This window comes from Scyliorhinus torazame, chromosome 1, assembly GCF_047496885.1.
Source record: "Scyliorhinus torazame isolate Kashiwa2021f chromosome 1, sScyTor2.1, whole genome shotgun sequence".
NCBI lineage: Eukaryota > Metazoa > Chordata > Chondrichthyes > Carcharhiniformes > Scyliorhinidae > Scyliorhinus > Scyliorhinus torazame.
Genome location: NC_092707.1, coordinates 233,590,829 through 233,617,773, shown reverse-complemented (window position 1 = coordinate 233,617,773; position 26,945 = coordinate 233,590,829). Strand labels below are relative to the sequence as shown.

The 26,945-nt window shown below is 45.0% G+C and overlaps 1 protein-coding gene across 1 annotated transcript in view; it reads right to left on the bottom strand.

The window, feature by feature from the left end:
• LOC140419477 (uncharacterized) overlaps positions 1-24,749 on the bottom strand; it is a 56,478-nt gene extending 31,729 nt beyond the window's left edge. The window contains exon 1 of the mRNA XM_072503359.1: positions 24,614-24,749. The gene's annotated coding sequence lies outside the window, so the exon portion shown is untranslated. The remainder of the gene's footprint in view (positions 1-24,613) is intronic.
• Positions 24,750-26,945: the final 2,196 nt, after the last annotated feature.

Below are 26,945 nucleotides of genomic sequence, written 5' to 3'. Positions count from 1 at the left end.
GGTGTGTTAGGTGCTCAGGGAGCCCAGCAAATCACACCATATGTTCTGGGCATGCCCAACGCTGGAGGAATTTTGGACAGGCGTAGCAAGGACGGTGACGGGGGTGGTAGGATCCAGGGTCAGACCGGGCTCGGGGCTCGCAATATTTGGCAGAGGAGCCGGGAGTGCAGGAGGCGAAAGAGGCCGGAATTCTGGCCTTTGCATCCCTGGTAGCCCGGCGAAGGATTCTCCTTCAGTGGAAAGATGCGAGGCCCCCAAGCGTGGAATGCTGGATCAGCGATACGGCAGGGTTCATTAAATTGGAGAGGGTGAAATTCACCTTGAGAAGGTCAGTACAAGGGTTCTTTAGGCGGTGGCAACCGTTCTTAGACTTTCTGGCAGAACGATAGACATTGGTCAATGGCGGCAGCAGCAGCCCGGGGGGGGGGGGGGGGGTGTTTAACTTTACTTTTGTTTATGTTATTTACATGTTATGTTATTCGGGGTGTTAATGTTAATTTATTATTTATGTATGGGGGGGGGGTTTGGGGGGTTGCTTTTTTAGATTGTGTTTTGCACTTAACCCTGTTGGGTTCTTTTTTCTTTCTCATTTTGTTATTGATATTTTATTAAAACCTTGAATAAAAAAAAAAAAAATTTTTTAAACTACAAAGATTTTTTGATAGATTAAGGGAATAGGGAAAACTGTAGGAAATGGATTTCAATGTAGTCGACTGTGAGGTTTGGATACGGAAGAGGTAGAATAGGTTGCTTTTTAACTGGTGCAAAGCTAGCAACAGTGGAGGACAAAATAAAATTGGGATGCCCAGGTGCACACAACATCAAAATGTCATGAACACGTTCAGACAACAATCAAAAAAACAAATGGAATGCTATCTTTTACATGTAGCGGATAGAATGAAACCAAGTGGAAGTCATACTGCAGCTAAACCCCGGTTAGACCACGCCTGGAGTACTCTGGGCACCAGCCTAAGGAAGGATCTATACTTGGCGGCAGTGCAGTGTCAATTTACTGGAATGATACCTGAACTCCAAGGATTAAACTACAATAAGCAAATAAACAAACTAGTCTTGTATTCCCTGGAATTTAGAAGGGTTACTTGAACAAAGTTTTTAATATATTATTAGAAACATAGGGTGAATTGTGAGAAATGGTTTCCATTTGTTGGGAAGTATAGGACTAAAAGGCATTGTCTAAAAAAATTAAAACCACACCTTTCAGGAGTGAAATTAGGAAATACACACAAAAGGATGGCAGAAGTAGGAAACCTTTTCCCGTAAACGGTAATCAATACTAAATAAATTGTTGAAAGCACGATGGGATAGATACTTCTGTTAACCAAAGACGTGAAAGTAGGTACATGGAGTTAGGTCTCAATCAGCCATTAACTGATTGAATGGCCGGGTTACATGGCCTATTCTCATTCCTATACTTTCTCTGGCCTCATGTCGCAATCATTAATTCATGTAGAAAATAAGCAGCTTTAGAACAAACTCATGGAACACAGCTATCCACTTCCGACAATTGTAATTACTTCAATTCTGGCCTTTTGCAAACCTCCGCTTTCTATTATTCCACCATTGGAAGCTGTGCCATATCCATGGGGCACGATTTAATGGCCACGTTGCGCTTAAGTGAGAGCGCGACGAGGCCAATAAATCGCAGGAAGGGCCAAAATCAAGAACACCGCTGGACGCCGATCTGTTTGCGATCTAACCAGCCCGCTCCCATTGACAAAGTCAGCTGGCTGCCTACCTCATCCCGTGGCCTTCGATGCTCCTGGTGGGAGTCCTCCTGGGGTTGGAGAGTCCCGGCGCACTTGCCAGCGGCACATGCCCCACCGTGCCAGCCTGTTCTGGGTGCTGACTCTGAGATGCGCCGATGTCTTGGAGTGTGGGTCTTGGGGGAGCTGGTGGACACTGTTGCCACTCCGTAGAGTTGCTCCGGGTTGGCTCCAGCACCCACTCCTCCCGGTCGGTGCCCATATGTCTCTGGGGTTCACCTTGGGATGGAGGGATCAAGCCCTGGCCACCCCTGCATAATCTGGGTCTGCCAGCCCTGGTTGCACCCTAATGTCTGTAGCATAGTTTTAGTGCCCTCAGCGATGCTCCTCAGTGATTGGGACATGCTCTGGAGTGCCTCAGCAATACCCACCTGCGACTGGGACAAGCTTCACATTGCTTCGGCTATGCCTACCTGAGACTGGGGCATGTCTCACAGCACCTCAGCTAGGCCCAAGAGATTGGGAGACCTTCCTCAGCAACTGGGACATGCTCTGGAGGGCCTCAGCAACGCCCAACTGAGACTGGGATATGGCCCCCATGGCCTCATCAAGGTCCACCTGGTACTGGGTCATATCCCCCAGTGACTCTCGTGACACTCAGCCATGACCGTCACTGACTGAGCTACTCCTTGGGCACCTCCACTCCACCAGGCTCTCCACTGCTACACCACCCTAGCAGTGTTGGCCTCGGTACCATGCATTGCCAGCACCATCTCCTGCACCTGTAGCCTCTGGGACCCCTCCATTCGGTTAGGGACCTGCTGGAGAGTCATTGGCATACGCTTCGGAATATCACGGCCGCACCTTATCGACTGTATCAGCTCCGGGTAAACCTGGTCCAGTGGCTCAGCATCTGACTGGGACCCAGCTGGGTCCTGGAATCCAGCAGACCTCCGACTGCTGTCTTGCCTGGGCATTCCTGATTCCTCCTGATGTGCATCGGCAACTGTGTGGTGCTCACCAGAATGTGCCCCAGAAGCCTGTCCACCACCAAAGTGCGTATCTCTGCACTAGTGGAGGGTGGGGATGATAGCTGTGCCGTGAATAGGGTGGTGTCCTCGGGGCTCCCCACCGAGGTGTTCTCATAGGAGGTGGGGGCGGAGGACGGATCACACCGGACACACCAGCACCATCTGATGAGGATCCTGTGGGAGAATGGACATGTGGTCAGTGGGAGGGGTGGGTCAATCTGAATGGCATTAACAACTCATGTGTGACAGGTCATCTGGGTGGGAGCCGGTGGATCCTCACCGCTGCAGCACACCAACCTCTACGTTGCTGACAGATCTGTTCTCTGCCACTCCCGCGACCGCCAGCGGCCTTTCCTCGTGGGGGTTGAAGACTCTGATGTCCGGCACCCCGCTGCCCATCTGGGCCCTCTCCAATCTGTTATGGGCCAACTTCTTCTACGGGAACATCTTAAACCGCATGCATCGTTCATTGCGGAGGTGTGGGCGGGAGAGATAGGTCGTAGGCAGGGCGTGGGGACAATGGGGAAGGGGGGGCAGCATGGCAGTACTGCTAGACATGGGTGGGCTGGGGCAAGGAATGGTGCTGGGTGGGGGCAGTGCCAGGCACATTCTCTTTTGGGGGGGGGGGGGGTCAGGTGCCAACCCACCTATGCGGCCCAGTGGAGGTCGTTGATATACTTACGAAACTGGGTGCGGGTCCTCCTTGTGATCCACCCCGAGCTGATTGCTGCTGCCTCTTCCTTCCAGGCGGCACTGGCTGCCTTGTGGCTGAGTCACAGAGAACCTCTACCGCATCCAACAATCTGCCCAGGTTGGCATCCCCGAATCAAGGGCTGGTCTCCTCGATGGCATGGCTGCGAGCTGAGTGGGGTTGGCTGTGCAGGAGTGGTTTAAGTGCTGCTCTCCCTGGTTAACAAGGGGTTGGCAAGTACGGTCCTGTCGAATCAGCTGGCAGGACCATCGTTTGCGGAGTGAAGCTTGTGGGGCCTCGTTAAGTGGACTAATTAACGGTTTATAGCGGTGACAGCCTCACTGGTCTGAGCGTCGGGTAGCTCACGGCAATTCCTGCTCGTTACCGCACTTAAGAAACTTTTTGGCTAAATCGCGCCCACCATCTCTTACGTTTGGCAAGCATGATCTTCTTTTTAAAATCCATGTTGCCCACTTATAATTATTTTCTCTTCATTTACACACTCAAGCTGTTTCACTTTAAGTTAACTCCAAAATTTTCTCTATCATTGTTAAATTAATTTCCCTGCAATTATCCAGGTTAGCTGTTAGTTCGGTTTCCTTTTAACCGTATATATTATATTGGCTACTCTCCAGTCTTCCAATACATATTCACTGGGAAAAGTTCTATGGTCTTTACTATTTTTTTTCTCCCATTTCCTTTAAGATTCTTGGAAATATCCAGTAAAGTCCCATCATTTTGTGCTCCTTTAACTTCTTGAGTAACCAATTCATTTTTTCCAATTAAGGGGCAATTTAGCGTGGCCAATCCACCCACCCTGCACATCTTTGTGTTGTGGGGTCGAAACCCATGCAAACACGGGGAGAATGTGCAAACTCCACACGGACAGTGACCCAAAGCCGGGATTGAACCTGGGATCTCGGCGCTGTGAGACAGCAGTGCTAACCACTGTGCCACCGTGCTGCCCGAACACGCTCCTTTGACTTAACCCCTTAAGCTTTTCTTTTATTTATGACATTTCATTTCATCAACCAATGAAGGTTGGATCTTCTCTCGAATATTCTTTTCTTCTGTAATTACTGAAGTGAAATACTTGTCATAAAAGCAAGAGTTATCAATTTGAACTAAATACAGAAAGGTTCTGGAAATATTCAGGTCAGGCAGAATCTACGGAGAAATAGCTTTTGAATTTCTTTTTCTCATCACATATCCTGCCAGACCTCATTTCCAACATATTCTGAAACACTCATCCTCAAACTTACTGTGCTCTCCACTCAGAAGGTTCCGTCTTACGTTTACTGAGTTTAGTGCTTATCCATTTGTAGAATGCTTGCCTGATTATCTTGATTTTGTTCTGTGCTCATTCTTGTTACTTTCCAAGTTCTCACATAATTTCCTTTTCTAATTTATGCCTGTTTAAATAAAGTCAAGGATTCCATACGCTTTTGTTTAAAAGCAGCCTTCTCAACTTCAGTCATTGTCAGACATATTTCAGGTCCATAGAATTTAGTGCATGCAGAAGGAGACCATTCAGCCCATCGAGTCTGCACCGGTCCTTGGAAAGAGCACCCTACCCAGCCCACACCCCCACCCTAGCCATAACCCACTAACGCCACCGAACCTTTTTTTTTTTTGAACACGAAGGGCAATTCAGCATGGCCAATCCAGTTTTAAGAAAAAAATAAATCAGTACAGCACTCAATGACATTCTTCCACCGAACTGGTATATCCACATGTTTAAACACATTGAACATAAAGGTAATTCGATAATTTGAATTTTGTTTTTTTATATAAATTTAGAGTACCCAATTATTATTTTTTTTCCCAATTAAGGGGCAATTTAGCCTGGCCAATCCACCTAACCTGCACATCTTTGGGTTGTGGGGGTGAACACTCATGCAGACACGGGGAGAATGTGCAATCTCCACACGGACAGTGACCCAGGGCTGGGATTCGAACCCGGGTCCTCAGCGCCATAGTCCCAGTGCTAACCACTGTGCCACAGTGCCGCCCTAATTTGAAAATTTAAACACAAGTGTACACACTCTTATATAAAGTATGCTTTCTTTATTTCTACATTTGCCACGTAGAAATAAATCAACAAAACCACATCCTCATTGAAAACTGCTCTCATATCGGGGGACATTTCAAATTCCAGCAGCTGTTTAAGTTAAATTAATAAATCTGGAATTTTCAAAATCGGTTTACCTGGTCTGGACCAGGTGACTCCCGCCCCACACTCATGGGTCACTCCATTCCTGCATCCCATAATTTGTGCTGCCTCCCTCCATTCTTCCTACCAAAATGCATCATTTCCCAATTGTGTTAAATTTCATCTCCCAAGTGCCTTCTGTTTCACTGTCTATGTCATCCTGAAGTTGGTTACTATTCTCCTCATTGTTTATTAAATTTCAGAGTTTTGTATCATCAGTAAATTTTGAAAGTTATGCCCTGCACACCCAGGTTCAAATCATCCATCATAGAATCTACAGTGCAGAAGGAGGCCATTCAGCCCATTGAGTCTGCATTGGCCCTTGGAAAGAGCACCCTACCCAAACCCACACCCTCCACCCTATCCCAACAACCCCACCCAATCTTTTTGGGATCAAAAAGAGCAGCAGTCCCAGTAACAAACCCTGGGAAAATCTACACTTGTATTTTTTTTTTAAATCTCCAGTCTGAAAGAGGCTCTGCTTTCTCTCCATCAGCCAATTTTGTATCCATACTGGCACCACTTTGAAGCCCACTTCACCCAGCAATTCCAACCATTGACAAACTGCCTGTAACTCAGATTCTCGGTTTTCTCTTTTCTAACCAACTTTTCATCCAATTTGCTACCTTCTCCTACTTCCATTACCATTAATCGTCAAGTCTCCTGTGTGGTACTTCATCAAAGGATTGTTGAAAGTCAATTGCTTCCATCTAATATTTGCTATTTCTGCAAACAATACAGATTGGAAGACAGTCTTCCTTTCTGAAATCAGTGCCGATTGCATCTAATTATTTTTTCTTCATTTGGCTACAGCAATTCCATCTTTAATTAAAGGATCCAAAACTTTCCTCAACACAAATGTTAAAATAACTGGCCTGTAATTATCTGGGATAACGGTTTCTCTTTTTGAAAAGACTATTACGTTACAGTGATCAACATAAAATCTCAATTGAACCCTGAAATGTCATTTCTAGAAACCCATTTCTGCCCCATTTCTTATGGGAGTTTGAGGTTTATCCAGCCAGGTCCTTCCATTTGTTCCTCCTTTAGCTTAACTAATTTCATTTCTACTTCATTTATTTCATCTCCCTTCTCACCAATTCCAGACTTGCCTCCTCCCAAAGACCTCTATCTTTTATAAACACTGAAGCAAAGAATGTTGTAATAACGAATGTCCAGTCATTTTGTTTCCAATTAATGGGCAATTTGGCATGGCCAATCCGCCTTCCCTGCACATCTTTGGGTTGTGGGGGTGAAACCCACGCAGACATGGGGAGAATGTGCAAACTCCACACAAAGTGACCCAAGGCCGGGATCGAACCCGGGTCCTCAGTGTTATTGGCAGCAGTGCTAACCACTGCGCCACCATGCTGCCCTTGTTGTAATAAATTATAATTACAAATTTCTGCTCATCGTCTACTAACTCGCTATCCTCTACCTTCCACCAGCCTCTCCACTTATGGACCCTCAACATTTAATAATTTATTCCTTTAAACTGATAAATCTGTGGAACACTGTCCTTTTCTAAAATGTTTGTGATTCTCTTGTCTTAGTCTCTCCTGGCTGTCCCCATCTTGTTATTAACTTTATTCCTCGTCTCATTCACTCATTATTAATCTTATTTTTAAGTCATGCTTACTCTCTTCTTCAGTTTTGATTTCCAGTCTCTCCTTTAATCAAGAGCATTCTGAAGTCATCTCCTTATTGCTTTAAATTTTATCTAACCTGCAACGTTAGTTTTTTTTTATTTAAAAAATTCCATTGATCAATAATCCTGTATTCATTTCTCTTGCCTCAGCTTAGTTCATTCCTCTTTCTAAATTCTGGCATTCCTTGTTTTTATAATAACCTTTCCTCCATTTTACAGTAGGATCTTAATCACATCATATTGTGGTCACCTCATTTAACTCCTCTGCCTGATGCATTTTATGAATCAAAATGTTGATAACATTGAAAATCACGTACACCTCTCAACCGGCCCACCATAGTATCTGAAGTAGCATTTTGAAAGGCTTTAGTGTTTTTTAATCTGATTACCCTACATAACATATTCCAAACACATTACTTGTGAAATCGGTATCATGAGAAACCTTTATTACGAAGATATGCTGTTATCTTATTTCCATTGTGCCCTCTCATCTTTCTTTTATTTTTCTAATATAGTTCAGTCTGGCCCTTCCCTCTCCAGTTACTGCTTTCTTTACAGAATGCAAAGTTCAATTTTCTTCCATCATTACTCAAAACTCACTCATTCCCTTTATATTTGGCAGTCTGTTCGCTCATCATGTCCCTCCCTCTCACAATCCTCGTCTTTCCTTTATTACTTACCTAATCTCTTTGTCTCATGCCCAGACTCCTTTTGTTTAAAGGCCTGGATTTTCCTGTTTGTTTGTTCTGAAATTACTTTTCTTCCTTGTTGCTAGTTGTTCTTCACAGCTACTGCAAAATCAGCACTCGTAATCTGCAGCATCTGTATGTCGTGTTTTTCTTCTGGCTGCTTTGTATCCTGATGTTCTAGCTGACATCCAAACCCTGTGGGGTTTTTTTTGTTTAACCCAGGAAGTGATTTGTTCCTTTTTTGGCTCCTCCTTCTGCTGCCTGATTTCTGCAACTTAGTCTGAGAGTCCGTAAATAAGATTGCAATTTAACACACATTTCACTTTGCAATTATACATTTGCAATAAACGTATAGAAAATAGGTTTCTCCACATATTGGCCTCTCCATTTTTACCTTCGCTCCATATCTCAGATGACCCATTTAATTGTCAACCCTCCAGGTCTGTTTTGGACATTCAGGGATTAAAAGTTTAATCTCAATACTGCCTCAACCAGGGGACATTAAAAATGATTGCCTATTTTGTTTTTCATATTATTTGATCACTGTTAGATTATTAGTTATAAAATTATTGGAGATGGGAAATAAAGGCTATTTTACCAACTGCTAAAAATCAGCTGATTGTGTAACAAAGTTTGTTTGCTTTTGTGGGCGAGGAAGCTGGTGCACTGTGGAAATGGGCATGTCAAGTGAACAATGTCAGGCCTGTAGGGGTAAGTCAGTTGGAGGCCAAAGGGCATGTGGTGAAACTTGCCGAAAAATAATTTGAACCAGAGGTGGCAAACTCTACCCATCTTGATAAGCAAAGCCTTAAATTTCCAATTTAAAGTACTGGATGGTGCAATGGGGTAGACACTTTCATCTACAGCTTAGGGACTTCAAATGTATGTGGCTGAAGGGGTGAAGACCTCTTTCTGCCAAAACTAAGGTTGAAGAAGTTATAAATCAAGTGGGTGCAAATTTGGTAGCAGGTTTTGAATGAGCTGAAGAATATCCAGGGTGGTGGTTGGGAGACTGCCCAAGAGTGCTTAAAAATTGTGTCAAAGTGAGAAAAAAGAATGAAGATTCCTGCAGAGATGAGCTAAGCAGAAGCAGAGACAGCTGATGCATAAAGGTAGAAGTAGTCTTTGTGACCTGGAGGATATGGGATCGATAGCCCACCTCTGGTTCAAATTGAATTTTAAGGTCAAAAACAGTTGCAATGGCTTGAGTGCACAAAGAGAACCATTGCAAGCGAAACTCTGGCTATGATTAGAATCTGACCTAGTTAGCAAAGCTTGCATCCCATGAAAGATTAATTTTAAAAAAAAATTCAAAGCAGTCCCACCTAGTTGCATGACAGTGGAGAAGCATTGGAGGAGGATGGTGCGGTTAACTATGTTCAATCTGAGGTAGTGGATGAGGCGGGAGGTAGAATCGGTGGTGTGGTATAAAGATTACAGCAGGGAATAGAAACTATTTATTCAGCCTTTCAAGTGTTTAACTGGAGGAACTTGCAATTCATCTGGGAACGGATGTCAGACCATTTGGCTGGCAACACGTGCAGAAGGGGAGAGAGACTACGGAGAGGTAAAACTGGATGTCATCAGTGTACATGTGGAGCCTGAAAGGGGGCCATGGATGCATCCATGGTCATAAAAGAACAAAATAAAAAACAGTCCCAAAAGATAAAACAGGATAAAGCAAAGTATAGAGCTTCCTGAATAGAGAGACTAAAACTGAAAAATCTTAGAGGAGATACATGATGGAGACCAGTAATGAGAAATATAGAAAGTGCAGTAGAGATAAAAAGGGAGAAAAGAAGGGTTAAAAGACTTTCAAAAAGGCAATATAAAAACATCATTTAAGAACACGGAGTAAAAGAATGGTTAACAAGTGAAGACGAAGGAGGAAGTCCAATTATGAAGGAAATATTAAATTGGAACTTTTCTTTACAAATGATAGTGGAATTTACACAACACCTTTAACATATTAAACATGCTTCAGCTCTTTATTGGAGCACTATGAAACAAAATATTAACCAAGGCATGTATGCAAGTCAGATGAGCATCAGCTTGGCCAAAAAGTGGGTTTTAAGGAATGCCTGAAAGGAGGAAAGCAAGGTAAAAAGGCAGAGATGTAGGGAGAGATTTCCAGAACTTAGGATGGAAACAACTGAAGACACAACCACCAAAGATGGAGCTATTCAAATTGGGATGTTCAAGAGGCCAGAATTAGAGTGCAGATACCTCGGCGGGTTTTTGGGCCGCAGATTACAGAGATATGGAAGGGTGAGATCATAGAGGGATCTCTAAACAAGGATAATAAAATTAAAATGGTGCTCGACTACGAGCCAACATAGGTTAGTGAGTGCAGGAGGGTATCAGACACCCTCCCCTCCCCTATATCGTCCTCCGACAACAACTTGCCCTGCAACACCAGAGGTGGCAACCCCGTGAAGGATGGAACCTCTCTCTTGACAAAATCCCTCACCTGCAGGTACCCAAAGCCAATCCCCCTGGGCAACTCATACAATTTCTCCAACTCCTCCAGCTCTGCAAACATGCTCGCACTAAACTCCTCCAGCCCTGCAAACCTGCTCACAATAAACAAGTCCCTAAAGTACTCGATCACCACCGGCCACCACCCCCAGAACCTCTAATCCAGTCGCGGCAGCACAGACCTATGGTTGTTGCATATCTGCACCCACAATGACATACCCTCCTGCCCAAAATCTTGTCTGCACTGGCTCCACACCCGGAATGCTGAAACCACCACTTGGCTCACAAAGTAACTGATCGGCGAGAACTGAAGGAGTGCAAACAACAGTGCCCTCAAACATGTCTCCCTACACGACACCATGTCCATACGCCCCCATACCAAGGTCTCATCCACAGCCCATTTCCTCACCATCGGCGTTCAATAATTCTGCACGGGTCACCCCCCCCACCCAAACACACACTAACCCAGATCCCAAAATTATCCCAAAGTTAGGGTGGTTCTGGAACAGAAAGAACCCGGGCAGCACCATTGTTTTCAGTCTGCACGCGCCCAGCCAGTGATAGCAGCAACACTTCCCACCTCTTAAAATCCCACTTCATTCCCTCTAGCAATTGTGCTAAGTTTAAATTGTGTAGCTGGGCCCAGTGGATTCCTAAATACCTAAAACTCGTTCCCACCATCATGAGCGGCAACTCGGCTCACCTCCTTTCTTGCCCTCTAGCATTGATTGGGAACACCTTGCTATATCCCACCGGCCAAATTCCGTCAGAATTGCCATAATCCCTCCAACTCTGCCCACTGGGTCAGAGGCTCGGCCCCCCCCCCCGCTCCTCCCCTCAATCCCGTTCCAATCCTTCGACGCCCTTAGCGCCATTGCCAACTGCTCTATCGCCAAGGCGAAAAGCAACGGGGAGAGCGGACACCCCGGTCTCATCCCACGATGATACCCAAAGTACTCTGAACTCATCCGGTTAGTCCGAACACTCGCCACCAGCGGCCTGTACAACATCCAAACCCAATCCACAAATCCCTGCCCAAACCCAAACTGCCCCAGCAAATACACCCACTCCACCCGATCGGCCTTCTCCGTATCCATTGCCACCACTACGTCTACCGCCTGCCCCTCCTAGGGCATCATAATCATATTCCATTGCCTATGCACATTCACCGCTAACTGCCTCTCCCTTCACAAATCCCATCTAGTCCTCCCCCATCATCCCCTGCACACGGTCCTCAATATGCAATGCTACCACCTTCACAAACAACTTTGCATCAAATGTTCAGCAGCGATATCGGGCAGTATGACCCATATGGCTCTGGATCCTGGTCTTTCTTTTAAGATCAGGGAGATGAACGTCTGCAACAATGTGAAAGAGCTCCCCCTTCCAGCGCCTCATTGTAGGTCCTCACCAACAATGGCCCCAGCTCCGCACCAAATTTCTTATAAAACTCTACAGGGAACTCGTCCGGCCCCAGGGTCTTCCATGCCTGCATCGCATCCATGACATCAATCTTAACCCAAGCGAAGCCCCCAGCCCCTGCACCCTCTCCCCTTCCACCTTAGGAAACTCTATTACAGGAACCGCCACATCCCCATCTCCCCAGTCTGGGGCTCCAACTCACCCCCTCTAAATCCGTCACCACCATACCCCTTTCGTCCCTCCCCCTACTAATCTCCCTTGCCGCTGCCGGTTTCCTCGGCTGCTGGGCCAGATTCCTGCTCGCATTCCCCGTACTCATACACTGCTATTCTGGCTGTCCGCAACTGCACCACTGCCTTCCCCCCCAAACACTAACCCAAACTCGATCTGGAGCCTCTGCCTCTCCTTTAACACCATCTCCAATACTACCCTCGTGAATCTCCTCTACCAGCCTCGTCCTCTCCACGCGCTCCGTATGAGCCCGAAAATAAATAAATTGCCCCCTAACTACTGCTTTAAGTGCCTGCCACAGCATGGTGGCTGTGACTTCCCACGTACTCCACAGCAGCCCTCACCCGCTCACTGATGCCCTCATCTGCCAGCAGCGCCACATCCAACCTCCACTGTGGCCGTTGGTCCTCCTTCTGCAACACCCACAGATCCACTCAGTACGGCGAATGCTCGGAAACCACAATCACACGAGTACTCCGAATCGGCCAACCCTGCCAGCAGCATCTTGGAATCATAGAATCCCTACAGTGCAGGAGGCCATTCGGCCCATCGCGTCAGCACTGATCTGCTGAAAGAGCACCGTACCTTGGCCACTTCCTCTGCCCTAACCCCGTAACCTTTGGACACTAGTGGGCAATTTAACATGGCCAATCTACCTTACCTGCACACCTTTGGACTGTGGGAGGAAACCACACAGACAGGGGGAGAACATAGAAACTCCACAAAGACAGTCACCAGAGGCCGGAATCAAACCCGGGTCGCTGGCGCTGCGAGGCAGCAGCACTAACCACTGTGCCACCCGATAGGCAGGCCTGGAGTCAACAGGCAGTGACCGAATCATCTCAGTGAATTTGCATGCACGTATCTGCGACCCATCACACCGACCTAGTCCATTGCTTTATGATTGTCCGTAACAAAAAAAGCTGATCCGGGAATACACCCGATGCACACGAGAAAAGTTTGAAAACTCCTTCACTCTCGACCTCCCAAACTTCCGAGGGTCCACTGCCCCCCATGAACCCCCTCAACTCTCTCGCCACCGCCGTCACTCTCCGACTAACCAACACCACCCCTCTCATCTTTATGTCTAACGCAGAGTAGAACACCGTACCTCCCATCCCTTCCTCAGGCTCATCTGATCCCTCAACTTCTGGTGCGTCTCCTGCAAGAACACACCGTCCACAACAATTGGGTACTCTAAATTTCTATATTTTAAAAAAACACAACGTTTGCCTTCAGGCTCCTCAGATGCGTGAAAACATGCAGCTGTTTAACCAGCCCATTAAATTCTCACACGTCCTACGTGACCTGCCTGATAGGGGGACTCCACGCCATCAGCCATATCCCTTTTTAAGCTACCCGGCCGGCGTCACGTGCCCCTCCAGGCCCGCCCGCAGAGGTCTGCTGCCATCATCTCTCCTTTCGCAACTGCACCACACCAACCACACTCATGTCAGCAACACCCCCTCCCCCGCCCCCAACCAAACAGAAAATCAACCCAAGCACCCCTCCCCCACCTTCATCCTGGCAACCCCCCACTTCACTCCCATTGACAAGCCTGCCCAGCTGGCATGGTGGCCCCTGCCCAAGGCCTCCGACTTCCCCTCACCCTTTCAGTCCACCTGCTCCCTCCTTCCTCCCAACTAACAGACAAAGAGATACAAAAGGCACTCAGCATCGCCACTCCCCCATCAATACCTACCGCAATTTACCCACCCAATGTGCCCCACAATTTACACAAAACTCCTCCCAAAGTTCAATGTCCTCGCACTCCTCCCAATCCATGGCCTCTCATAAAACTCATTGCTCCCTCTAGCGAATCCAAATAAAATTCCTGTTTTTGATATGTCACCCACAAGTGGGCAGGGTACAAAACTTCATCTCCTTCTTGAAGAGGGCCGCCTTTATCCGCTTGTACCCAGCCCTCCGCTTAGCCATCTCTGCACCCAGGTCCTGATAAATTCACAGCTCACTCCCCTCCCAGGTGCATTTCTTCATCTGCCTCACCCACCTCCAGATCTTCTCTTTATCCAGGAACCGGTGCAGTCTCACCACCATCGCCCTTGGCAGCTCCTCAATCTGTGGCATTCTCTTCAGCACCCATGTGCCTGATCCACCTTGAAGGGCCGGCCAAGGCCCCCCTCTCTCACCAGGCTCTCCAGCAGACTTGCCACAAACATGACGGCCGCCGCTCCCTCAATACCTTCAGGTATCCTAACAATCCTCAAATTCTACCTCCTGGAGCCGTTCTCAAGCTCCTCCAATTTCTCTCGGTCTCTTTTGGCTGCTCATCACCATCCTTATCTTTGCCTCCAGCGAAGTCAGCCAATCTTCATGCTCCACCACCGACTCCTCCATCTTCTGGATCGCCAGGCCCAGAGCCTCCTGCCTCTGCTCCACTCACTCAATCACCGCCTTAAGCTACCCCACCACCTTGGCCAAATCCTCCAAGGCCTCTTTCCTCTGCTGCTGGAATCTGTTATTTAAAAACGCCACCAGCTGCTCCATCGACCGCTGGGCAGGCAGCGCTGCCCCCTTGCCCTCCACCACCTTCATCTGTGTCACACCACTAAAGCTTTCCTGCTCCAACTGCTTGTTCTTTCTCGTGGCACTTCTCCTCTGGGGAGGTTGGTGTATGGATCAATAAACGAGTATTACCTTCTCTGGGCACTTATACATCTTTTGCCCTCAAATACAACATCATTTGGGTGGGGAAGGACTGAAACACTGAGTGGGAGCCACCAAATGTGCGACCACTCGCTCCATGGCCACCACCGGAAGTCTCAATAATTTACGAATTATAATGACTTTGTTCATAAGGGAACAAGCAGATGAATAAAGGGGAACCTGTAGACGTGGCACACTTGAATTTCCAAAAAGCATTCAATAAAGATGCCACATCAAAGCTTATTTCGCAAATTACGAGTTCCTGATGTAGTCTATAACATATTAGAATGGAGAGGATTGGTTAGCTAACAGGAAGCAGAATAGGGATAAATGGGTAATTTTTAGGTTGACAAGCTGTAATTAATGGATTACCATAGGGATCAGTACTGGGGTCTGTATACTTGTACAGATTTACAGTCTAAATTAATGGCTTGAATGAAGGGACTGAATGTATGGTAATTAAATTTGCTGATGACACAAAGATAGGTCAGAAAGTTATCAAGAATCTGCAAAGGGATTTAGATAAAGTGAGTGGGCAGATGAGAGAGTAATGTGGAAAAATGTAAATGTTTCCACTTTGGCAGGCAGTACAGCACAGCAACACAGTGGTTAGCACTGTTGCTTCACAGCGCCAGGGACCCCAGTTTTATTCCCGGCTTGGTCACTGTCTATGCAGAGTCTGCATGTTCTCCATGTGTCTGCGTGGGTTTCCTCCGAGTCCTGAAAGACGTGCTTGTAAGGTGAATTGGACATTCTGATTTCTCCCTCTGTGCACCCGAACTGGCACCGGATCTGGTGTGGCGACCAGGGGATTTTCACAGTAACTTCACTGCAGTGTTAATGTAAGCCTACTTGTGACACTAATAAAGATTATTTAAATAAAAATAAGTAGCAAAACTCGGAGGTATAGAGGGATGTGGGTGTCCTGGTACATTTATCACAAAAGGTTAGTATGTAGGTGCAACTTGTGATTAGGAAGGCAAATGGAATGCTGCAATTTATTGCAAGGGGGATCTCAGAGAGACCACCTCTGGAGTACTGTGTACAGTTTTGGTCTCGTATTAGGGAAGGAGATAACCGCACAAGAAGCCATTCAGAGAAGGTTCACTTAGGATTATCCTATGTTCAGTCTGTACTCGTTGGGATTTAGAAGAATGAGTGGCGATTTTACCGAGAGGACAGGGTGGACACTGAGATGCTGTTTCCCCTTTTTTTTGGGGGGGGGGGGGGGGGGGTGTTGGAGTCTAGAAATTGGGGACACGGTTTAGAAATTAGGAGTCATTCATTTAAGACTGAGATGTGGAGAAAAAGTTTCTCTCAGATGGTTGTCAGTCAGTGAGATTCTCTTCCCTAGGGAGCAGTGAAGGTTGGGTCATTGGGGCTGAGTTAGATAAACATTTATTGACAAGGGAATCGAGGGCTGGGGCAAACAGGAAATTGGAGTGGAGGCCACAATCAGATCAGCATCGAATGGCAGAGCCAACTAGAGAGGCTGAATGGCCGACTCATGCTCCCAAGTCTCCTGTATTCAGGAGGGAGATGCTTGAAGGGCAGTGAGAGCTGACTTACTGGCCGAGATCACTGGCTTAGCAGAGGAAGGGATGAATTGTACAGGGAGGAGATTGGCACGTTTATCTTCCAACAGGCATACTGGGCAAGAAGGTTAATGCAAGAGTAGGATGGGGCATTTGGGTTGCTTCTCATAAATGAGCCAGTCCTGAGTGCATAGATAAGCTCTTTATTGGAAAAGAGAGAAGCTGTCAGCTTATCTAATAGGGAGTCAAGCCCGAGAGGGTGGAAGATCAGAAGAATACAATGAATTAGGGTAATGTACTGGGAGTGCAGAGTATCTGTGAGGAGTGTGTGACAGGAATGATAACAGAACCCCGGGTCACTGCCCATGTGGAGTTTGCACATTCTCCTAGTGTCTGCGTGGGTTTCACTCCCACAACCCAAAGATGTACAGGGTAGGTGGATTGGCCACGTTAAATTATCCCTGAATAGGAAATTGTTTTTAAAAAGGAATGACACAGTGCTTTGTTAAGGGATGAGTCTCTGTGTTCGGAATTGGAAGGGATTGTTTATTTGTTTTTATTTCTAGCCTTTGTTTTGACTGTTTGCACTAACGTGGGGGAGGGGAATCAGTGGGGGGTAGGATGCTAGGCGTCATGGGCGGGGGCTGTCAGGCTAGCTGGGCAGGCTAGTTCAAGCAAAGAATGAACAGTGAGCCGAAGATTGAAATGCAAATCCAATGCTTTTACATACATGTACAGGCACCTCAATGCAAGACCATGTGAAGGATCATATGACATGCATGTGCTGTATAGTGTGTGGGGCAGAGATGAGGGAGGGCGGGGCCCTGTCTTCCAGCAACCATCGGCAAGCAAATGAATCCGAGCGTTTCGAGAGGAATGCATTCACTGCGGCTTGCCAATCAGCTCCTCACTCACAGACTACTTTGCTGTCTCAGCCTCTCCTGTACAAGACAAACACATGCCCTCTTCCCCACCGCCCCCCCCAGACCTGCATACCTCTTCAGTCTGGATAGAACTGATCAAAGAAGCACCAAATCTCTTCATCGACAGACCATCGATCGCAGGGGTGGAAACCATAACCTGGGTTCATTATTGTCACACAGAACAAGTTTATCCAGTGCGCCTCACTCTGTACAATACCACCATGGTGGCTGCACTGACCGTCATTCAAGTTACCAGTTCGAGGCATTAACATTTAGTCCTAAAGTGTTTAGATGGTCAACCTTGCTTCCTGTCAGCTTAATTTAAATCCTCGATACGGAGTTGTGAGAATGAACAAGGTCCATCTACACAGGTAAAAAGGCAGAGCATACTTCATTTCCAGACTCTGCTCAGCAAGAGTAATTCAATGGCAGACAAAGCCTCCATAAATGCCAATGTGGATAAGGCCTTCGGAACTTGTTACCTGTAACATCTATAAACCCAGCCAGAGACCAAGCTTCCTTTGCATGCCACACACGATCTTTATTCAACTGCCACTACATGGCATCAGCAGACTTTGACAAAGACTCATCTGGACTCGAAACGTTAGCTCTTTTCTCTCCTTACAGATGCTGCCAGACCTGCTGAGATTTTCCAGCATTTTCTCTTTTGGCATCAGCAGACTTGGTATTTTTTGACTCCAACCCTTTGTGCCAAACTCACCTCTTACTATCAGAATGAACTGGCACCCTGACCACTTTCCTTTTGTATGGTGTACTTTCTCTCAATACTTTAGGCTCTTCTATCATTGACCAAGACAGTAAATATGCAGCTCCCAAGAACGTTCAAATCCAGCCCTGATGGAATGCAGATGCCTTTTTATTGTATTTTATTATACTGTTAATTCTAACTCTCTCATTTTGTTGTCAGAATTATGGACTGAATTTCTTGTTTTAGAATCATAGAATCCCTATGGTGCAGATGGAGGTAATTCGGCCCATCGAGTATGCACCAACCATCCAAAAGAGCACCCCATCCAGCCCACCCCTCCGCAGCCAAGGGGCAATTTTAGCATGGCCAATCCAGCTGACCTTGTGGTCTTTTGAGTTGCGACAAGAGTGCTGGTCTGCAACGGGCAGGGTCTTCTCCCAATCGCTCTGCTTATTCTTCCTTTTCAGATAGTTTAATGCCCTCTTGAATTGGCCTCCATCATGCTGTCAGGCAATGCATTCCACATCCCATAAACAGTGAAAAATGGTTTCCTCATGTCTTCATTAGAATTACCTTAAATCTGTGCCCATTTGCTTTCAATCCTTACATCAATAGCAAATAGTCCACCACCCCCCGTCCCAGTGTACTCTGTCCAGACCCTCATAATTTTGAATTCCTTTATCCAATCTCCTCTCAACTTTCTCTTTTTCATGGAGACAGTCCCAACCTCTCCAATCTATGCAACTGAAGTTGCTCATTACTGGAACCATTTGAGATTTGTTTTCTACACTCTTGTACATACTTTCTTGAATTGTGATACCCAGATCTACACACACTACTTAATTTGACAAATTGAACCCACTGGAGGTATCTCAGTTCGGACAAAGAGTTATCCAGACTCAAAACGTTAGCTCTTTACCCTCTCCACAGATGCTGTCAGCCCCGAGAATTTCCAGCATGATCTGTTTTTGTTGTGCGAGGTCTCGCTTTCCAATTTGAGCAAATGTTTTTTCAACTGGCATGTGTAAAAATTCCAGATTGGATGAACCAAGTTTAAAACAAATTAAGAAAGTGTGCTTTAAAAGTGAGATTAGAACTTTATCCATTACAGAGAAATCTAATTTATCAATGACTTCACAGAGAAAAATAAATATTGATGTCACCCATTATTAGATGGATGGACTGAGAAATGGAGCAATATTTTATTTCTAACCAGACTAAAGCAAAGCTCATAGCGGCTGGACTGAATGAGACACGGCTCTAAACCCATTTTTATTACTGGCATATTAGCAGCAGTGATGAAAGGGAAAATACAGACTTAGAGAAAAAGTGAGCCCCAAAAGGAAAGGGAAAGATAGGTAGGCCATTTTCAGCTAAAAATAGCTGAAAAGAAAATCCACAAGAATTCTCCACCTGACAAAACAAATGCATGGAGAATAAAGAGAAAGAAAGCAGCCGAGAACATAGGAATGAGCCATGAGTGACTAGAACACAGTGCTGCACATGGAATATAGTTGGCAAATACAATCAGATTTTACAATCAAATTTTTCAAACTACAGTGTCAACTAAATGTTTTGCGTTCTCATTCAGCAGGTTGACAAATGCCATTATCAAAACCTTGGATGCGAGTATATAAAATATGAACTGTTACCTGCCACCATTGCACGTATTCAAATAGAATTTGAGAAACCATTTATTTTAAATTCCTTATATTACTGTTCAGCATTTCAGGATGTTTTCCAACATGCATTCATTTCCCAGCAATGACTGGTTCAAATGATTTGCATCATTACCTTGATGACTTGGCTCGCTTGGCTAAATACAAATGCAATGAAATGAGCAACTCTGAAACACCGGTTGTTTTAACCCAAGAACAAACAGACAAACGCTCCATTCATACATAATTTTTGTGAAATTCCTTTATCCAACCCAGTAAGAATTTACTGCCAGAATAGAAGCTGTTTACATCTTTCAAAGTCAGGTCTCAAATTCAGTCAGCGAGATACGCTGCAGTTTTAAGTGCACATACGTCAAATTATAGCATATATAACAACCACATCGAGAGAATAACCTTTGGGCTTAACAAAGGGTTATCTGGACTCGAAACGTTAGCTCTTTTCTCTCCCTACAGATGCTGCCAGAGCTGCTGAGATTTTCCAGCATTTTCTCTTTGGATTCAAATAGTTGTCTTTCGTGTGAATGCATTCAAGTGTGACAATCCAGTGTACATTATGTACGCTGAGCATTTGAAGTGACTGTCATGTGTGAATCCACTATCTGGTATGGTGGTCAATTGTACGTCCATGCAAGTGAATGTTATTGTGCTCAATAAGATACCTGGGAGTGAATTGTGGGCTGGAACCTTAACCCATATAATACTGAAAAATACAGAATGCCAGAGACTGGGATGGAATTTAATCTGAAGGTTGTCTGAAGTACCAGTGCACCCCTATGGAAAATAATCACTTTACACCCTCTGACTCTAGGAAGATGTTTTCCTGGAGCGTGGAAACTGATTCATCGAGATCATGACCAGTTTGCCTTGTGGCATATATGTAAAAGACCCCATAGTATTATTCAAAGAGGTTTGTAACGGGTTCTGGCAAATAATTATCCACAAACATCAAAAGCAGATTAACTGATCGTTTGTTGTTTGACAGGACTTGAAAATTGGTTGTGTAACAGACAATGGAATGCTTTGCAGTGTTGTAACATATTTTGTGTAAGGAACCATGACTCATTTCCTTGCAATACCTATTCTTTTGGCTGTTATACTTTCTGCACCTGGACATTGCTGGGTCTACCCCTTTGATTTTAAAAAACAAATAGCAGTATGTGCTCTGACAATCGGCTCTTCTAGTATTCCGGGACAATCCCCTGTCGTCCGCGATTGGTGAAAACCGTTCAGTAGTTTCTAGACAGGCAGGTTTGCTCTTAAGTTTGTTTTGTTTCGGGACAGGGCTGAAGGCATTGAGTTCTCTCTCCCTGAAGGGGGTGGAATTCTCTCTGGAAAACCTCCGTTGGAGGCTGTGTTTTCTCTTCAGCCGAGCTGGTAGGCACTCTGAGACTATTTCCCCAAATCAGGGTTTTGTTTGGAGCTGCAGAGCGGAGCAGAATCCTTTTGAATCTCTCCCAGGAAGGTGAACTTTTCTCTCAAATCTTAGCTGGAACTCCCTTCAGGTAAACAGAGCAGTTAGTGAGCAGTCAAAGCTTGAAGATAGAGCTGGGGAGAGGGAACTTTCCGACTCCTCTCCCATTAAAGTTCCCAGACCACTCAAAGGCCCTGCAAAAACTGCTGCTCTGATATTCTGTTTAACTGAGAGAAGCTGCGAGTCTGCTAAAGCTGACCACTTCAGAAACTGAGCAGACCTGAAGTGCATCTTCCGATGGTAAGGCTCAGCTCAACACAAGTTGAAACGTGTCCCTGGAGGGGATCCCACAGCGAGAATTCAGTGGCCCAGCTTTAAGATCCAAACTAACAGGCGGTTCAACACCTCGCATTCTGAAGAGATCACCACCTAAAAAGGCCTCAACCCCAGCAGCGAGGATCCTCAAATCTCTCATGCCACTTAATCCCTGTTTTGTTTTTTTTAAACCCTTTCTGCGCTCTCCATCGTGTGTCTGTCTTGTGCGTGTCTGGGTGGAGGGTGGGACAGGGTGGAGGGTGGGACAGGGTTTTGGGAATAATTAAATGAGCAGACCATGGTTTCATTCTTAACATATGTTCATCTTTTACTCTTGTATAAACAGTGTTAATATTTCACGTATATATCTGGTGCCTGTAACTCATTGGAGCAGTCAAGGGTCAAAGATCTCAGGAAAATACACAAATTATTGGTTAATTCACCTTCGTTGGGTCAGTGAGGCTGGAACTGACTGTGCATTCGCCCAATGTTGTAACATTTGGATATTACGTATGTTATGAAAGGTGCAATATTAATGTAAAACCTTCCTTCCTTGAATAGAAAAAAATTGCAAAACAGCAGAAAAGGTTTTAAAAACCATAGTTATTCATGCAGTCTTATGGTAATCCAAGACCGCCCCCCCCCCCCCCGCCAATAATATACACAACACTCAACCCAACTCTTTCCTTACCTGGCTTGTGATGTTGAGAAGCAAACAGGAATACCGTAATATTAACTTTAGGTTTAAGTGAGTTTCTGTTAACAATGTTTAGTCGGTAAAAAGCATTATAGACAAATAAGAGTTTTAGCTGCTAAGGAGTGGATACACAATCATTATTAACTCTAATCCAGGCATTTGCCATTGACAGGCTTGGGAGACCCATTCTTCTTAAAACTGAAGTTATTAGTTATTTGGATGAGGTGGGACTTTAAAAAAGATGTAGATTTGCATGGAGCTGGGAGTGAAAGCACAAAAAGGATATTTGATTAATTAAATATGAAAGAATAAAGAGATTGACCGGCTGATCACCTCAATCTTGTATGGAATTCTCCAGTTCCATATAAAGCAAGTGACACCAAGCTTGTTCATAGTTGAGATATACTTGTTTGCATTGCTAATTGTAGTATGAATAGTTTCCATGAAAAGCAGTACGTGATCAGACTCTACGTTTTGCTGAAGAGGGGGACATGTTACCAAAGACTTTCATCTTTCACTCATCAGGACTAAAGCAGCCAACTTTAAACACTCAACAATTTACACAAGAGGAGAAAAGGGTGCTTGCTGACTGGTTGGCAAATCAACTGAGATTGGTTGAGGTGTTGCCACAGAGAAAATAAAGGAGGCTGGTTGAGCAGTTTGTATCCTGCCTATTATGAATAACCAAAGGAATATGCTGCTGGATTTGATCAGCCAATTACTGGAACATACAGCCAAAGTACCTCAAATCACAATGGCACTGAAATTCATACACAATTTTGTTCAATTATGCAGTAGGCAGAGTTCCTTTTTGGACTAATGGTAATATCACATTCGTGGAAAATATCACTCATGCCGTCACTGCATAGTAGCAGAATGAAATGACTTGCTAAATCTGTTGCTCAAGTATTTGAGATGCCTTACTTTTCCAGTACCTTTTCTTTCATAAATGATGATAGTTTGAAATTTGGCATTCTTGCAATTGTCCTGAGGAGTGCAATGTGAAAAGCTTCAGCAACATGACTTTATTTTCAGCAATGTTCACATTTTATACTATCAAGTGACAATTTGAGCTCAATTGGTCCATAACTTCCTGGTTCACCAGCATCACATTTGGAGTACCCCAATGATGCACTCTAGGAAGTTTCCACATTTAATAATCTTTATTATTGTCACAAGTAGGCTTCCATTAACACTGCAATGAAGCTCTGTGAAAAATCCCCTAGTCGCCACTATGGCACCTGTTCGGGTACACAGAGGGAGAGTTTGGAATGTCCAATTCACCTAACAAGCACCTCTTTCGGGACTTGTGGGAGGAAACCTACGCAGACACAGGGAGAACGTGCAAACGCTGCACAGACAGTGACGCAAGCCGGAAATGGGACCCTCACGCTGTGAAGCAACAGTGCTAATCACTGAGCTACCGTGCTACCCATTTACCCAGTAATTATCCAGAGGGGATAATTTCTCCTGGATAATTGCACTGGGCTGGGAACCATCCAACACAGCAAGTTAAAGTTGCTAACTTCGGATGGTTCTGCCAGTTTTACATTGACAGTCACTCTGAAAAAGAGTTAGGAGGGGAAAAAAACACTATGAACTCCAGACCAACCTGCACACCCAGAGCCTCCAGTGGAACTACCACAGCATCCAACCAAGAACACACCCTCGCTTGCTCCATCCGACATCTCACTCGGTCTCCAACCCGATGTCTGAACCACCACTTGCCTTCATCAAACTTTAAAGTGTATTTCTTCTCTGCACCCCAGTTACTCTAATTTGCTGCTCATGTCTCACCAAGCCAACAGGAAGGTTGGGTGATACAGGGGCTTTGGAATTCCAATGAGGGTCCATCCAGAGTGGTAATCCGCCAGACATTGCCACGGTTGTTATGGGGCCATTCTCTTGAGGAATAGGAAATTAATCAAGGCATCCATTCTCTAACATGCTCATTCACCCCAGAACAAATAATATGCTTAGACTTAATGTGGTAGGGTTGGGGAAATGGCACCATATAATAACTCCAGTCTTTGAAACCAGTTGGTTATCTTCCTCGGTCACTGGAACTGGATGGAAAGATGCCAAAAGCTCGGGGGGGGGGGGGGGGGGGGCTAAAGAACAGCGCATGCGCCGTGCTGTACATTGCAGAGATGCGACCTTCCTAACACAAGATGGCGGAACTGGAGCCATCGGATATTTTTGTCCGATGCAACATACCAAATTCCAAAAGCAAAATACTGCGAATGCTGGAAATCCGAAATAAAAACAAAAACCGAAAAGTGCCGTAAATACTCGGCCAGTAAGGCAGCATTTGTGGAGAGAGAGAGAGAAACACCGACTTGATGTCTCAGGTCAAAAGATGTAAAATAACGGTTTCCCTCCACAGTTCCTGCCTGACCCTCTGCTTCGTCTTCTCCCCGTCCTGTGCGCCCCACTTACAAGTGCTTGCAGCCGACAACATCGTCCCATCGTTGGCAACAGCCGTGTTAAGCAACCTCGGCCCTGCACCGGTTCGCGATGCCTTTATAATGGCGGCCTTGCCTTTGCTTACCTGCTCCAGGCGGCAGAGGGTGAACGGACTGAGAGCCTGCGCGTGCGCACTCCACATCACCCCACTGAGCCAGCCGCTGAACCACAATTACATCATCGCCTGCGCGTGCGCACTCCACAAGGCTACCTTTCGGCGAGCAGCGAATTCTGGATAATCGATTTGCCCTTTTAAATATATATCTAAAACTATTGTTTTTTTTTAATGTAGCATATATCCAATGGTGGTGCGCTGTGAATGAGTGAGCACTGGATTGTATGTTCTATGTATTAAACCAACAGCAACTTGAATTTATACAGTTCCATTAATGTAGTTGAACATCCCAGGCCGCGTACACAATGTGATGAGAAGAGGCAGTACATTATGTCTGTATGTCACTTGCAAGAAGTACAGGTCGTAAGCAAGATCAATACATTTACATTTCAGATGTGTCTCATTAGAAGTGAAGGTGTAATTACAATTATTCAGAAGTATACAACATTTCGAAATGTTCAAATATCCAGTAGATACATTATTGGGGTCAGTCGTGGTCGAGGCAGCTACATGTTTATATATATATATATATATGTTACTAACTGAAGTGTAAGACATTCTGGGTTGGAACAGCTTGACCAAGTTCTTTGCAGACGGTTATGCTAACTCAGCAAGGTTCCTTATCAAGGGGGCCGCCCGCTGCAGTGTGCAACAAAGAAATGTCAGTCATATGATTAAGAGAAGGAAGTCCTGAGCAAAGAGATCCATTGTAAGAACCCAAGGATTGATGATAAGATGATTTGCAACTATCATGAGATGGTCAAAGATTGACCATGAGCTGATAACGTAGCCACAAGAAACCTAATTATTACCTTGGTTGGATGTGTATGTAATCAAGAAGCGCATTGGTTGGATTATAATCAGTCGGGATGGGCTGAATAAATAGATCAGAACTGTATGGTTTCCATTGTTCGGTGGAGAAGCGCATGGTTGAGTCCAGAGGCCTGCTCCCCACCATTGTAAATTACTAAAGCCTTTGACGATTGGAATGGATCTGGGTGTCGAGTGATTATTCTAGTCATTCAGACATCATGGTTAATTTTGCTCTGTTTAAGCAGCAACCTGTTAAATCCTACAATGAGAATTTTCTACATTGGCTCCCATCAGACACGCCCCCAAAATATTTGATTATGTCAATGTTTTTGTGTAAGCAATCTGGAAATTGATGCTGAGTTTACATTAAATCTGTGTGCCAGCTTGTTGCACATACTTTCTCTCATTTACCTACATAAATGTCACTTCAAAGTGATTCATGTACTTTGGGAGATATTAGAGCAATCCTTTTTATTTTCATAATTTATTTGTTATAACTTATTAGGTTAATCATATTCACATTATCCTGGCTGAAAGTAGTTGCAAACATTATTTCAGTTGCTCTGATCTTGTTCCAAGTGGAGCAAGAATAGACATTTCATCAAAACATTCACAGACATTGTATATTTGATGATGGGCTAACAACTCTTTTCACTTCGGAGATATTGACGGACGTTCATGTGTTTCTGGTCTGGTCTGTTCTGTTTCAAATCCGCAGGTTTATCATATGTAATTGTCATGTGAGAGTACCTTTAAGAAATGGATGTTTAAGCAATGTACCTTTAAGAAATAGGGCTGATCATATTACTGAAGTGATGTCAGAGGGTGGGGGGAGCTGAGCTCACTTCTGCTTTTTTGAGTTTCAGTTTGAGAACGCAGCTGGGAGTGTCTGTGTGTTTTGCTGTGAGCTGCAGGAAGAAACACAGAACTGGTCTGTTGATGTCTGCAATCCAAAGACTATAAATATATTGAATGTAACCTAATGTCTGTTTTTGAAGGTTTGAAGTCTTTTGGATGTTTAAAGGAACAGTTTTTGGTGGTGGACACGGTAACACGCAATACCTTACGGACAGAGACTAAAAGCAGACTGTTCGGTTTGGCAAAAGCATTACAGTTAACATTGCCTGGCAAAATGCGAAAAGATGAGGTACTTACCGTGGTAGCTGAGCATTTAAATTTGCCTGAGATACATTCTGACTCATTAGAAATAGCAAAGCTCCAGTTGCAGATTATGCAATTTGAACATGAAAAAGAATTAAAGCAGCTTGAATATGCAATGAGAGAAAAAGAAAAGGAGAGAGAAGAAAGAAACAAAGAAAAAGATAGAGATAGAGAGGAAAAAGAAGAGAGAGAAGAAAGAAACAAAGAAAGAGATAGAGAGGAAAGGGAAAAAGAGAAAGAGTTTGAACTTCATAAAATGACTATGAAACATGAAAATCAGTTAAAATTGGCAGACGCAAAGGGAAACATACAGTTGGATGAGATTGAT